Raw genomic sequence first — 15,564 nt, forward strand, 5'->3', positions numbered from 1 at the left:
ACCTAACCACTGTATCATGAATCCTCTGGTGACCCTGACTGATCATGTCTCTAACCTGACGCAGATGGTGCAGGAGCTAGGGGAGAAACTCTGTTCTTTTGAGCTAGGACAAGGTACATTTAGAGCCCCAGATTAAGCTTCCTGAGCCCTTTTCTGGAGATCGGAAGAAGTTTCTTTCCTTCAAAGAAAATTGTAAACTTTTTTTCAGTTTGCGCCCCGTATCCTCTGGCCCCGAGAGAAACTACGACATAGGGAATCGGGAGTTGCTGGCCATTAAGTGGGAATTTGAGGAGTGGAGGCATTTTCTGGAGGGGGCAAGGCATTGTGTAACTGTTGTCACTGACCATAAAAACCTTATGTTTCTCGAATCTGCTAAGAGGGTGGCGTTCCCTACTACGTCAGGCTAGATGGGCTCTGTTTTTTACTCGTTTTGTATTCTCTATTACTTTCAGGCCTGGAAGTAAAAACGTGAAGGCTGATGCATTATCTCGGAGCTTCCATGCTTTCCATGCTTTACCGTCACATCAGCAGAGGCAGAGAGTAGTCATAAAGCAGTCCAGTAAATCACAAGTCAGAAGAATCTTCATCAATACTGCAGGAGAACAGCAGGGGGAGCCAGAGGACAAGAAATTCACCAGCACCTGTACATACAGAAGCTGGCGTTAACCCCTTCTTCCCCAGGCCAGTTTTCTCTCTTCTGCCCGGGCCATTTGTGTCACTTTATGTGGTAATAGCTTTGGAACACTTTTACTTATCCAAGCCATTCTGAGATTGTTTTCTCGTGACACATTGTACTTCGTGATAATCATAAATTTGAGTCAATATATTTCACCTTTATTTGTGAAAAAATCCCAAATGTACCCAAAAAAATATTGAATTCACAAATTTTCTAATTTCTATTTCTCTACTTTTATAGTAGATAGTGATGCCTCATATAATAGCTATTACTTTACATTTCCCATATGTCTACTTAATGTTTGGATCATTTTGTGAATGCTATTTTATTTTTTGTGGACATAGAAGGCTTAGAAGTTTGGAAGCAAATCTTGAAATTTTTCAGAAAATTTCCAAAACCCACTTTTTAAGGGCCATTTCAGGACTGAAGTCCCTTTGTGGGGCTTACATAATAGAAACCACCCAAAAATGACCCCATTTTAGAAACTACACCCCTCAAGGTATTCAAAACTGATTTTACAAACTTTGTTAACCCTTTAGGTGTTTCACAAGAATTAATAGAAAATGGAGATGAAATTTCTGAATTTCACTTTTCTGGCAGATTTTACATTTTAATCCATTTTTTCCAGTAGCAAAGCAAGAGTTAACAGCCAAACAAAACTCAATATTTATTACCCTGATTCTGCGGTTTACAGAAACACCCCATATGTGGTCGTAAACTGCTGTCCACACGGCAGGGCGCAGAAGGAAAGGAACGCCATATGGTTTTTGGAAGGCAGATTTAGCTGAACTGGTTTTTAGATGCCATGTTCCATTTGAAGCCCCCCTGATGCACCCCTACAGTAGAAACTCAAAAAAGTGACCACATTTTGAAAAACTACGGGATAAGGTGCCAGTTTTATTGGTACTGTTTTGGGGTACATATGATTTTTAATTGCTCTATATTACATTTTTTTTGAGGCAAGGTAACCAAAAAATTGATGTTTTGGCACCGTTTTTTATTTTTAACAACATTCATCTGACAGGTTAGATCATGCGCTATTTTTATAGAGCAGGTTGTTACGGATGCAATTATATCAAATATGTCTACTTTCTATGATGTTTGTTTCAGTTTTACATAATAAAGCATTTTTGAAAACAAAAATTAGGTACTTGTATGTCCATTTTCTGAACGCCCTATTATTTATTTTTTTCTGCCGATCGTCTTGTTCAGGGGCTCGTTTTTTGCAGGAAGAGTTGACATTTTTATTGGTACCATTTTTGGGTACATATGATTTTTTGATCATTCATTATTACACTATCGGGCAAGGTCACAAAAAAATTGGTTGTTTTGGCACAGTTTTTATTTATTTATTTTTACAGCGTTTACCTGAGGGATTAGGTCATGTGACTTTTTTATAGAGCAGATCATTACGGACGTGGCAATGCCTAATATGTCTACTTTTTCTTATTTATTTATGTTTTACACAATAATAGCATTTTTGAAACCGAAATAATGATGTTTTAGTGTCTCCATAGTCTGAAAGCCATAGCTTTTTTATTTTTGGACTGATTGTCTTAAGTAAGGTCTCATTTTTTGCGGGATGAGGTTACGGTTTGATTGGTCGGTTTCATGCCTTTTTGATTGCTTGGTGTTGCAATTTTTGTGATGTAAGGTGACAAAAATAGTTTTAATTTTTTATTTTTTGCGGTGTTCACCTGAGGGGTTAGGTCATGTGATATTTTAATAGAGCTGGTTGTTATGGACGTGGCGATACATAATATGTATACTTTTTTTATTTATTTCACTTTAGCACAATAATAGCAGTTTTGAAGCAAAAAATAATCATATTTTAGTGTCTCCATTGTAGTGGATAGTGATAGCTTTTTTATTGTTTAACAGAATGTCTTAGGTAGGGTATCTTTTTTGTGGGATGAGGTGACGGTTGGATTGGTGCTATTTTGGGGGGCATACTCCTTTTTGTTCACTTGCTGTTGCAATTTTTGTGATGTAAGGTGACAAAAATAGCATTTTGTTTACACAGTTTTTCTTTTTCTTTTATTTACGGTGTTCACCTGAGGGATTAGGTCATGTGAAATTTTTAGCACAGTAATAGCAGTTTTGAAACAAAAAAATTATGTTTTAGTGTCTCCATGTTCTGAGAGCTATAGTGTTTTTATTTTTTGGGAGATTGTCTTAGATAGGGGCTCATTTTTTGCAGGATGAGGTGACGGTTTTATTGATACTATTTTGAGGGACATACGCCTTTTTGATCGCTTGGTATTGCACTTTTTGTGATGTAAGGTGACAAAAATGGCTTCTTTTTTTATGGTGTTTATCGAACAGGGTGGATCATGTGATATATTTATAGAGCCGGTCATTACAGACGCGGCAATACCTAATATGTGTGTTTTTTATTATAAAATAAGGGGAAAGAGGCTTTTTTTTTTTTTTTTTACTTAAAAACTTTAGTAATTCTTTTAAAAACAGTTTTTTTTTAACTTTATTTCTGATGTTCACTTTTGGAGGTCTGATCCCCTCTGCAATGCATTACAATACATCTGTATTGTAATGCATTGCCTGTTCGTGTACTACAGTGAGTAGTACACTAACAGGTTGCCTAGGAGACCCAGCCTGAGGCTGGATCTCCTCGGCCCCCGTAGAAGGCAGGTCTGGCTGCCTTCTGACACATCAAGTCCCCGCCACAGCAGCGTGGGGACTCGATGCGCTCCCTCACCCGACACAAACCCCTTCTATGTCGCGGTCAGCGTGGACTGCTGCATGGAAGGGGTTAATCCGCCAGCATCAGCTTTTACAGCGAATACAGCAGGGACTTCCGGGCCCCTGACGTTATCGCGCGCGCACTGCTCCAGTGCCTGCCCACCCAGCAGTCTGATGACAGTACATAGATCAGCCCAAGGAGGGTGGTCCCCGCCGTTGCTGCCTACTCTAATGTCTCTAATATCAGTGGTGGTGAAGGTGACGATGATGACGTGTCGATGGACGTCACGTGGGTGCCCACAAGAGAGGAAGAGGAGGGGAATTCAGAGGGAGAGCCGGAGCAGCAGATAGGGAGGAGAAGGAGGAGAAGCAAGCAGAACTCGCAGTGCACAGGAGGCTAAAAAGCAGACTGCAAATGTATCTGGAGCGAGCCATCCACCATGCACGGTCACATCTGGCGCTCCCAGGACGCCAGCACATGGCTCCGCAGTGTGTTTTTTTTTAACGTGTCAGCTGCTGACAATAGTTTTGCCATCTGCAGACTGTGCTGTCAACGCATAAGTCGCGGTAAGCCCCACACTTACCTAGGGACGACCGCCTTAAGAAGGCACCTGGCCTCCCATCACCGAGCCCAGCGGGAACAACACGTCAGAACCCACAAAGCCACACTCCCGGCGCTCCACATCCTGCCTCTTATTCTTCTCCTCTCTCCTCCCATTTGTCCTCCACTCCACCTTCCACTGTGCCGTCGTCGCGTTCATCTGGCAAAAGGCAGGCTTCCGTGGCCCAAATGTTCGAACGTAAAAAGTTGATGACACCGGATAACCCTCTTGCCCAACGCCTGACCGCCGGCTTGTCGGAACTTCTAGCCCGCCAACTACTTCCATATAAACTGGTGGACTCGGAGGCCTTCAGAAAATTTGTGGCCATTGGCACACCGCAATGGAAGGTCCCCGGAAGGAAATATTTCTCCCAGAAGGGCACCCCAGAGCTATATGGCCATGTTCAGCGGCAAGTGAATGTATCTCTGGCACACAGTGTCGGTGCCAAGATACATCTGACCACAGACACGTGGTCTAGCAAACATGGGCAGGGAAGGTACATAACTTTTACTGCCCACTGGGTAAAACTTCTGACGGCTGTCAAGCATGCAACCCGTGGCACCCATGTGGATTTGGTGTTACCGAAACGGATTGCATGCAGTCCTGCCTCTTCTTCTCCTCCTCCTACTCCATCCTCAGTCTCCTCCCCGGCTGACTCCTCCTTTTCCACTGCTACCGCCTCTTCCGCTGTACCCCCCAGCTCCCCAGAACCTATTTGACGTGCAAGGTGAGACGTTGCCATGCTGTGCTGCGGCTGTTGTGCCTGGAAACCAAGAGCCACACCGGTCCTGCACTGCTTTCAGCTCTGCGGTCACAGGACGATCAGTGGCTAACCCCACTCAATTTGACCGTTGGTAAAGTGGTGTGCGACAACGGTGCCAATCTGCTGAGCACACTGAAACAGCAAAATGACACACGTCCTTAACTTAGTCGTGCAGCGATTCATTGCCAAATACCCTGGGGTCCAGGACGTCTTGCGGCAGGCCATGAAAATCTCTGCCCATTTTAAAAGATCTAACACGGTCATGCCCGTCAGACGTCTGATTTGTGACTGCCCGACGCGCTGGAACTCCACCTTGTATATGCTTGATAGGCTGCTCCAGCAGAAATGTGCCGTTAACGACTACCTGTACGAACTCTGCAGCAGGACAGGCTCTGGGAAGCTTGTTTTTTTTCACCGCGCCAGTGGCTGCTCATGCGCGACGCATGCAGACTTCTGCGGCCATTTGATGAGATCACCAAACTCAGTCGCAGCCAGGGTGCCATCAGTGACATTGTACCTTACGCCTTCTTTCTGGAGCGTGCATTGCGTTGTGTCATTGATCAAGCCGTCGAGGAGCAGGAGCAGGAAATGAGGAGGTCGCAATGCTGAATGAAAGGGGGGCTACTCCGTCTGAGACAAGTTAGCAGGAGTCTGAAGAGGAGTCAGAGGAGGATGGTGCCTGGGGGGAGGAGGAGGAGCAAGAAGAGTAGGCTTTAAACTTTTCTAAAATCCTTGGTGTTGTCCGTGGCTGGGGGGAGGAGACCGAGGATGACATTCTCCTGGGTGATGAGCAGATGCCAGGCCACTCCACTGCTTCCAATTTAGTGCAAATGGGGGCCTTCATGCTCCAGTGATTAAAGAGGGACCCCCGTATAAAAAGCATAAAGGGCAAGGACCAGTATTGGGTGGCAACGTACTTAGACCCCCGGTACAAACACAAAATGGGGGACATTTTACCAGCATCACAGAGGGCTGTCAGAATGCAGCATTTCCAGGCCTTGCTTCGAGAGATGCTGCATTCTGCTGTTGCGGGCGCTGGCAGAGAAATTTTCACCCACAGAGAAACTGTTGCAGGTACCAATCCTACAGCGCATGCAAGAAGAGGGCGGTTTGAAGATGTGTTGGTCACTTTGGATATGAGATCATTCTTGTAGCCAACCCATCGACAGCCACCCTCCGGATCAAGCCTCAGGGAACGCCTAGACTGACAGGTGTCCGACTACATCGAGTTAATGGCAGATGTGGATGCTCTGAGAAGTGAGGAACCCTTTGACTACTGGCACAATTTGCTATGGAAATCTTGGCTTGCCCCTCGTTGATTGTCCTGTCCGAAAGGACGTTCTGCGCAACAGGGGGTATCGTGACCGATAAGCGCGCTTGCCTAGCTCACAACAGTGTGGACTACCTCACATTTCTAAAAATGAATGAGGCATGCATCTCGGAGGAATTCAACACCTGTGACGACCACGTTTAATTTAATTTCCTCATGCCAACCCACACATGTCCGCCACCACACAGAACAAATAATGGTCCCTGTCTTATGTAAATACAGCGGCATAAAAGGCCTTTTCTGTACGGTGAATGACTAATGTTTGAGGACACGTAGGAATTTAACACCTATGACGACCACGTGTCATCAAATTTCAACTATTATCATTTGGGTTTTTTTCAAGAGGGGGGATTTCATTAGCCATGTTTTTAATCCAATTTTATATTTTTTGTTCTTTTAAACATATGTATTTGACTTGTATTTGTACTGGCCTTCAGTAAAATTGATATCCAATGGCCGTCTAATATAACTCCAGCCACATAATCACTTGATGTTTTCTGTCCAGTGAATGCCTAATGTTTGGAGCCTGTACTCCCATGGTCTAAAATAAAATAGTTCTAGGCTCCGGCAGGGCACATTTTTGACAGTTTCCCTTTAAGATTCTTAAAAATGGCCCCTGATTAAAATACATATATTTTGTGGGAATGTTTGCCATTGATCCCTCTCTTTTATGTCACTGTCCATGTTGTGGGACGATTTGTGCACTTCTAGTAAGTATTTGGCGGCTGCAAATATGACCTGAAGGTTTTTCAGGTTCTCCTGCCATTAAAGTGAATGGGGCCCGCCGCGAACTTGTGATTTGCGAACATTTTATCGCGTCCGCGAATCTTCCCGGCCGATGTTCGTCCATCACTAGTTTATCTTAACTAGTTTAGAAAATTCTCTGTGCTTATAACAAGTTATCCCACTACTGTACAGATTGCTAAAGCTTCTTATGCTTAATGCCAATAGCCAAAGCATTATGTATTAGCAAGGTAACTAAAGATCTGGGGTTGTCTCATCTCAGACAATGGGGGCATATCACTAGAATATGCCCCCATTGTCTTATAGGTGTGGGTCCCACCGTCAGGACATGCACCTATATGGGGATCGGAGCCCCGCAAAGTGGTGGCTGGAGGACTCCAGCTATCACCAAGCTCTCTCCCCATAGAAGTGAGAAGTTTGAGCACATCGCACATGACTGGCCACTTCTCCCATTCACATCTATGGACCCGACGGAAATAGCTGAGCTAGTGCTTGGCTATTTTCAGCGGCCCCATAGAAAATGAATGGAGGGCATCTGCACATGCGCAGTGCGCCATCCACCACTTTTAGGGCTCCGTTCTCAATATAGCTGCGGGTCCCAGTAATGGGACCCGCACCTATCAAGCAACGGGGGCATATTCAATGGAAATGGCAACCAGAAGAAATGTGCAGCTCCGTAGGTTTTGTTACCTGATTAAGATGGATGCCCAATTCAAGGTGGACGCCCTTTCACTTAACTGGCAAGGGAGGTTCTTGTATATATTTCCCCCATTTCCCCTAATCCCAAAGTGCTGCAGAAGATTAATCAGGAAAAGACGACAGTGATTGCCATAATTTTCTTTTGGCCGAAGAGGTTGTGGTTCCTGTGGTTTCTCTCCCTCTCCAGACAGGAATATTGGAGTCTGCTCCTCCAGAAAGAACTCCTATTGCAGAACAGCCTTCCTCATCTGGATCTGGCCATCTCTACTTAACAGTATCGAAGATGAAAGGGGGGCCCTAATGCAGGCAGGATTTTATTTCTACTTTAGAGACTGCAAGAGAACTTTCTCATCTTGGTGTTCCAGTAAAGGTGTGACTACTTCTTCATATCCAGTGTTAATAAAGGTTCTGAAAAAAGGTCTGAAGTAAAGGCCTTAAATAAAATACTTTGAAAGTACAAATGACTGCTAGCAAATCATCTCTGCAAGGTGCATTTTCAGCAACATTATAATTATCAGATTTCTCAAAGCAGTAAAAAATATTAAACCTCTGATACATCTTCCATTACCATTGTGGGACCTTTCTGTGGTGTTAAAACATCTGATAGATACACCATTTGGGCCAATTCAAGAGACTCCCTTGCAGCATATCTCCTGGAAAACATCCTTCCTGGTCTCCATTGCCTATGCAAGACAGCTTAGTGAAATTCAGGCATTTTCCTCAAAAAATCCATATCTGAGAGGTCTTACGGATTTCTTAGCCCTATGAACAATGCTAGGTTTTCTACCCAAAAGTAGCCTCACAATAATATGTAATAAGATCTGTCATATGTCATTTGGGCAAAGTCAAGGAATAAGCCTTCCTTCAACACCAGGGTAAGAAAAGAAAAAAGGAAAACAAGGCAAGCAAGTCTATCTTGGCAAGATGGATTCGTAACCTCACTGAAATGTGTTACCAGTTGGAAGGATTGCAGTGTCCTCTTTATATGAAGGCCCATTAAATGAGGAGGTATTCTTCCTTAAAAGCATTGATTCTAGAGGAGAATATATCCATACACGTGGCACTAAAAGGAACCTGCCCAGCAGCACATGGAGTCTGTGTGGCTCCATACTAAGGACATAATATTGTGACATCATAACCAAAGCCTGTATATAAGAACGATATAATTGTAGCATCACCACAGAACAGAGTAAATGGATAAATAAAAAAACACTTTTGTGACTTTATCACAATAGAACACAGCCTTGAAATACATACATGGCTATTTTGTCATTAAAGTAGAATACCTCAATCAATAAAGACAGAGACTATTTTAGCATCTTTACAATAATACATAATAAATAAATGCAAATCTAATTGTGAATTCATCACAGTGGAACACAGCCTATAAATAAGTACATTGATTTCTGTCATCATAACAATATAGCAAAAAACTGTAAATTAAGTGAATCATCAGTACTTATGTGTGAATAAAAGTTGGTAATGCTTTTCAGTTTATTACAGCTGCACTTAGCATTTCGAACAATAGATGTCAGAAGCATCCCAGGAATTACCCTCAACACGTCTGTTGAAGATGGGGAATGTTGAGGGGAAAGGGTCTTCATTATAAGGCTTGTTCACATGACCGTGTGCTGCCCATGCCCGTGCTGTGGACCACAAATTGTGGTCCGCAATGCACACGCACCAACCGTGGGGAAGCCACATGCAGATCATGGACCCATTTACTTGAATGGATCCGCGATCCGTCCATTCCGCAAAAAGATAGAGCAAGTTCTATCTTTTTGCGGTGCGGAGGCACGGAACGGAACCCCAGGAAGCGCTCCGTAGTGCTTCCGTGGTGTTCCATTCCGTGCTTTCGTTCCGCATCTCCGGATTTACGGACCCATTAAAGTGAATGGGTCCGCATCCGTGATGCGGAATGCACACAGCACGGTGCCCGTGTAATGTGGATCCGCAAATGCGGTCCGCAATACGGCAACTGGAAACACTCGTTCGTGTGAATGAGCCCTAAACCATCACCTTCAAGGTATTTTTTCTAATTGCCTTCCCTTATGTGGGACAGTAGTGCTGCCAAACCTTTTTGTTTATCATGAGCCCTAAACCAGACACAAACTTGAGCTTTTGGACTACTGTTTCCTTTTTTTTCTTTTTTTTTCTTTATAAAAAAGCATTTGGAAAAATATACAGGGCAATTCTAGTGTGAATGATGGATTTTCTACACTGGACAATCCGTAATTTATTAAGCATTGTGCGACATTTGATAAATTTGTCCCAAATTGTGCCAACAAGGACTCAAAACTAACTTATCCTTGTACTAATCTGTATTCCATCATAGTGTACATATTTGGGTGCACACTCTTGACTCAAGGTCTTTTTACTTGGGCTGAGGATCAGGCCAATTATCAGGAATGAATATTCCTACAACTGCTCGTTCCCAATTAATTGTCCTTTGTAAATATGTTGCGGTTCATCCAATAAGTGAGAAAAATGCTCATTTGTTGGGTGGCCCAATCATTTATGTAGCAGATAAAATCATAATTTGTCAATATGCAGGAATGCGCTGCTGACAAACAATGAACATATATAGGAACAAACGATGGGATGATTTCTACATGTAAAGGCAGTTTACACATGTAAGTGCAGCTTGTAAAGGGGTAGTAGGTAGTCATGTTGGCTATGTCTTCTTACAGAAGACTGGCAGATATTTTTGATACTGAGTGGTATGCATAGCTCCCCCTCCCCACTCTACATAGAACAGAGTAAAGGAAAAATAAAGACACTATTTTGGCGTCTTTATAATACTATATTAAAAATAAATGAATGCAAATACAGTTGTGAGCTTATCACTGTGGAATACAGCCTATAAGTAAGTACATTGATTACTATGACATCAACACAATATAATAAAAATCTACACTACTCACAAAAAGTTCGGGATATTTGACTTTCAGGTGACATTTATGGAAAACATAAAAAGTTCACCCTACAGTGATATTATATCATGAAAGTAGGGCATTTAAGTAGAAGCATGCAATGGTGATTTCCTCATCTCAATTTATTGAAACAAATGCCAACAATGGTGGTGGGTATACCCCACAAAAATGTCAATGTCAATGTCTCAATAACTTGTCATGTGGCCTTGAGCATCAATTACAGCTTGACAATGACGTCTCATGCTGTTCACAAGTCGACTTATTGTCTGCTGAGGCATGGCCTCCCACTCTTCTTGAAGAGCCTCTACACGGCAACTCAGCTGATCCCATAGGTTTTCAATGGGATTCAGGTCTGGAGAAAGTGCCGGCCACTCCATTTGAGATACCCTAGTCTCCAGCAGCCGTTCCCTAATGATGCGACCTCGATGTGCTGGCGCACTGCTATCCATAAAGATGAATTTAGGCCTGTGTTGTTCATGCAGAGGCACAATGACTGGATTAATGATGATTAAAGTAGTATTGTCACACTCGTGAAAACATCACACCGCGCATAGGAGGGAAAGGGGATTGTCACGGTCCCTCCGGTGACAAAGGTTAGAAAATCTGAGAGACTGGCTGCATGTGAGGTTATCTGACAGCCTGTTTTCACTTGTTGCAGTGTTGTTGTTTGGAATGACCAGACCCCTTGTCTCAGGTGTAGCTTGTGGTCATTACTGCTTCCCTCTTTAGTCTGGACTCACATTTCATACCATGCGGTTGATATTATCTGCCTGGAGTTGGAGAGCTGGTGTGTTGTCCTCTTCTAAATTCCTGCTCATCCATTTTCTATTGAAGATGAGTGTACTTCCCTTTGTATTTTGTTTTCCCCTTTTGCTCATTGTTTCCTAGACCTCAGGGAGATGCTGGTTCGTTCATCTGGGAAGGAACCAGTGGCCTCAGACCCTGTCACTACACCTAGGGTTTTTCAGGGTTTCCAGGGCTTAGGTTTATGGTGTATGAAACTATGAATATTCCCACATTCAGGGTCTATTCAGACTGACAGGAGTCAGGGCTAGGTTTAGGGTTTCCTAGGTGGTGACCTTTTTCCTTTCCCTAGCTGTGAGGCCTAGTTTAGGGTCATTTTCCTTCTGTTGTAATTCTGGTGTTCCTCCCCTCCCCTTACATTGTGACAGGGATACCAGAATAAGGCCTGGAAACTAGGGAAGTAAGATGGACTCCTCCTAGAGAAAACCCTAACTCGAGTCCTGACAGACTACCAGTATGACCAGGCCCCAAAGGTAGGCAAGTTCATACACCGGATACCTAGAAACCTATCTCACCGTATAGGACGCTGGAACTACTGTCAGGACTTAGTCTACCTGTTCCTCCAAAGGGAAGGACAAACAGTAGTCTCCCTCAGGTCTAATGACAAACAACAGGGAAAGGCAACACACACATATATATAAACAAAATACAAAATGGAAAGGAAACACTTATCTTCAATGAAGCATCGGTAGCACCAGGAACTCAGCCGAGAACCAAACACAAGCTAACCACAAGTCCAACACAAGCTATAAACCGCATAGCATAGTGGGAGAAACAACAATAAATAGAGAAGGTTAAATTACCACAATAGCCACACCTGGGGAAATAGGGTGTGGCAAGCACCAGAAACAACACAGAAGTCATTTGATCCAAAAAGAAAACATGTCAGATCAAACCATGTGTTGCCAGTCTCACAGATGTCCTGCCACTTGTCTCGGGAACGTCCGTATGTCTCGGTACATCCGTGACAAGTTTGGGCTGGTCAATGACGTCTCCAACATCATTGGCGGCCATCATTTCTGGTCAGCGTGAATTGACTTTCATCAGTAAACAGCACTGAGGCCCACTGGTCCCTCGTCCAGCATAGATGCTCCCTGGCCCATGCAAGACGATGACGCCTGTGGTCAGGTACCCTTGCAGGTCTAGCACGCAGACCACGCTGATGTGAACAGTTTCGAACGGCCCGACGTGACACTTGGGTACCTCTGACCTCCCTTAATTGTGCCTGGAGTTGTGTGGTATTTATCATCATCCGGTTCCACAGGGCATTGTTCAAAATGAAGCGTTCTGTTACAGACCATACTTCCTCCTGACAATATCGACATTCAGTGCAGCAATTTCTCCTTCCATGTGTAAGTTCACCAGTCACTGGTCATCAGTGTGGGATGTATCCAATGGACATCCACTTCTATGCCTCTCTGTGAGTCTTCAAGTATCTCTGTGTCTCTGTTGCAACCTGCTGATGACACTCTGTGACACTCTAAGCTCAGTGCCCACTTCCGTTTGAGAACATCCTGCTTGAGGCCTCGCAATGGCGAGGTACTGTTGATCAATTGTTAGGTGTCATATTGGTCTCATGATGTCAAAATATAAACAGCATGGTGAGGAGTACTGTTTAAATACCAATTCTAATTGAACCAGCCAGATAGGGCTGGAACACCCACAAACCCCATTGACTATAATGGAACCCGGCAGGAATCTGGCTGATTTCCGGAATAAGTGGCAGGATTTGGTCAGTGCTTGCACTAGTTTTTGTCCAGCTGAATCCCGGCACTCATGACAGAAACTCTCCGGATCCCCTACAGGTCCTATTATAGTCAATGGGCTCCAGCGGTGAACGGCAGTATGCGGCTGTTCCAGATACAGTGAACTCAGGTAGGATGTTCCTCTGCTGGAACAGCCTGGAGGATAGCTTTCATGCATATGTGAAAGTAGCCTTAGCTACGTCGGAACAGGCTGTCTGGGCCCAATCAGACTAGTTGATAGCATCGTACCCAGGTTTGGGAGCCTTCTAGATAGCAATATGCACCCTGATTTCAAAACGCTTAGTTTATCATTATAAGTAGTGGAATGTAATGATTAATGATTTTTGTTTGACCAAATAGTTCACTATATGTGTTGACAAAGGTCAATTTATAGCTATCATCCTTCTTACGCCGATTTGCAGTGATTGGAGCAAGGCAAACGTGGTGCCCATATTCAAAAAAGGATCAAGGTCCTTCACAGGTAATTATAGACCAGTTAGTTTAACTTCTGTTGTGGGAAAAATATTTGAAGGACTCTTAAGGGACTATATACAGGAGTATGTGACTGTAAATAATACTATAAGTGATAACCAACATGGGTTTACCAAGAACAGAAGTTGTCAGACTAACCTGATTTGTTTTTATGAGGAGGTGAGTAGTAGCCTGGACAGAGGGGCGGCTGTGGATGTAGTGTTTCTGGATTTTGCAAAGGCTTTTGATATTGTCCCTCATAGACGTTTAATAGGTAAAGTAAGGTCTATAGGCTTGGAAAGTATAGTTTGTAATTGGATAGAAAACTAGCTGAAGGACCATGTCCAGAGCGTGATGGTCAATGACTCCTATTCAGATTGGTCCTGGGTTATAAGTGGTGTACTCCAAGGTTCAGTGTTGGGCCATTTATTATTTAATTTATTTATTAATGATATCGAGAAAGAGATTAATAGCACCATTTCTATTTTTGCAGATGATACTAAGCTATGCAGAACTGTACAGTCTATGGAAGATGTCCATATACTACAAACTGACTTGAACACTCTGAGTGATTGGGCATCAACTTGGCAAATGAGGTTCAATGTGGACAAATGTAAAGTTATGCATCTTGGTAGTAATAATCTCTGTGCTTCATATGTCCTAGGTGATGTAACACTGGGAGAGTCACTTAAAATTATGGAGAAAGATTTGGGTGTCCTTGTGGATGGTAGATTAAATTACAGCATACAATGTCAATCAGCTGCTTCTAAGGCCTCCAGGATATTGCCATACATTAAACGATGCATGGACTCGCGGGGCAGGGATGTAATATTACCACTTTACAAAGCATTGGTGCGGCCTCATCTGGAACATGCAGTTTAGTTCTGGGCACCAGTCCATAGAAAGGATGCACTACAGCTGGAAAAAGTACAGAGGAGAGCGACTAAAATGATAAGGGGCATGGAGGGTCTAAGTTATGAAGAAAGATTAAAATAATTTAATTTATTTAGTCTTGAGAAGAGACGTCTAAGGGGGGACATGATTAACCTATACAAATAAATAAATGGGCCATACAAAAAATACGGTGAAAAACTGTTCCATGTAAAATGCCCTCAAAAGACAAGGGGGCACTGCCTCTGATTGGAGAGGAAAAAGTTCAGTCTCCGGAAGCGTCAAAGCTTCTTTACTGTAAGAACTATGAATCTGTGGAATAGACTTCCTCGGGACATGGTCACAGCAGGAACAGTAGACAGTTTTAAAAAGGGTTTAGATGATTTCTTAAAAGTAAACAACATTAATGCTTATAAAAATGTGTAGAAATCTGAGTCTCAATTCCTTCTGGGATTCGCGTCCCCACCTATCCCTTGGTTGAACTTGATGGACTTATGTCTTTTTTCAACTGTATTAACTATGTAACTGTCTATGTTCTTTTTAATTTACCCTAGATTTAGCCCTATTCACCATACTGCGAGTGTAGCCCAGCTTATGCAATCTGTCACAGTCCATACTTCTTCCTGATGATATAGACTTTCAGTGCAGCAATTTCTCCTTGCATGTGTAAGTTCACCGGCAGGAACTGATGGCATGGTTTGTTTGGGATGACAAGAAGTTGCTATCAACTTGCGACTATATTCCCCACAATTTTTTTCAGCATTTCATAGAAATAATTTGATTGCTTTGATTATTGACAGATAGGACCACATCCAAAAAAACTGTTTGTGAACTTACTTTATGGATTAAAACACAAATTACAACCATTATTGTTTGGATACTGGATGAATTCTGGTATGGCCACCAAACCAAACGACCAGATGATGATAATGTCATTAAGGTAGCGGCCATATCAGAAGGCATCCGATACAAATAGATTATCATAAGAAAAAAAGGTACCACTCCTCCCTCCACATGTCTCCCAGAACGGCTTCAACTTTGTGCAAAAAATATTCCTGGTTAAACATAAAATAAATAAATATTGGAAAACCATGATCATATATCTCTGTAAGGCTACTTTCACACTTGCGGCAGGAAGGATCCGACAGGCTGTTCACCATGTCGGATCCGTCCTGTGGCTATTTCGCCGTGCCGCCGGACCGCCGC

This window comes from Bufo bufo, chromosome 2 (genome assembly GCF_905171765.1).
Source record: "Bufo bufo chromosome 2, aBufBuf1.1, whole genome shotgun sequence".
Lineage (NCBI taxonomy): Eukaryota > Metazoa > Chordata > Amphibia > Anura > Bufonidae > Bufo > Bufo bufo.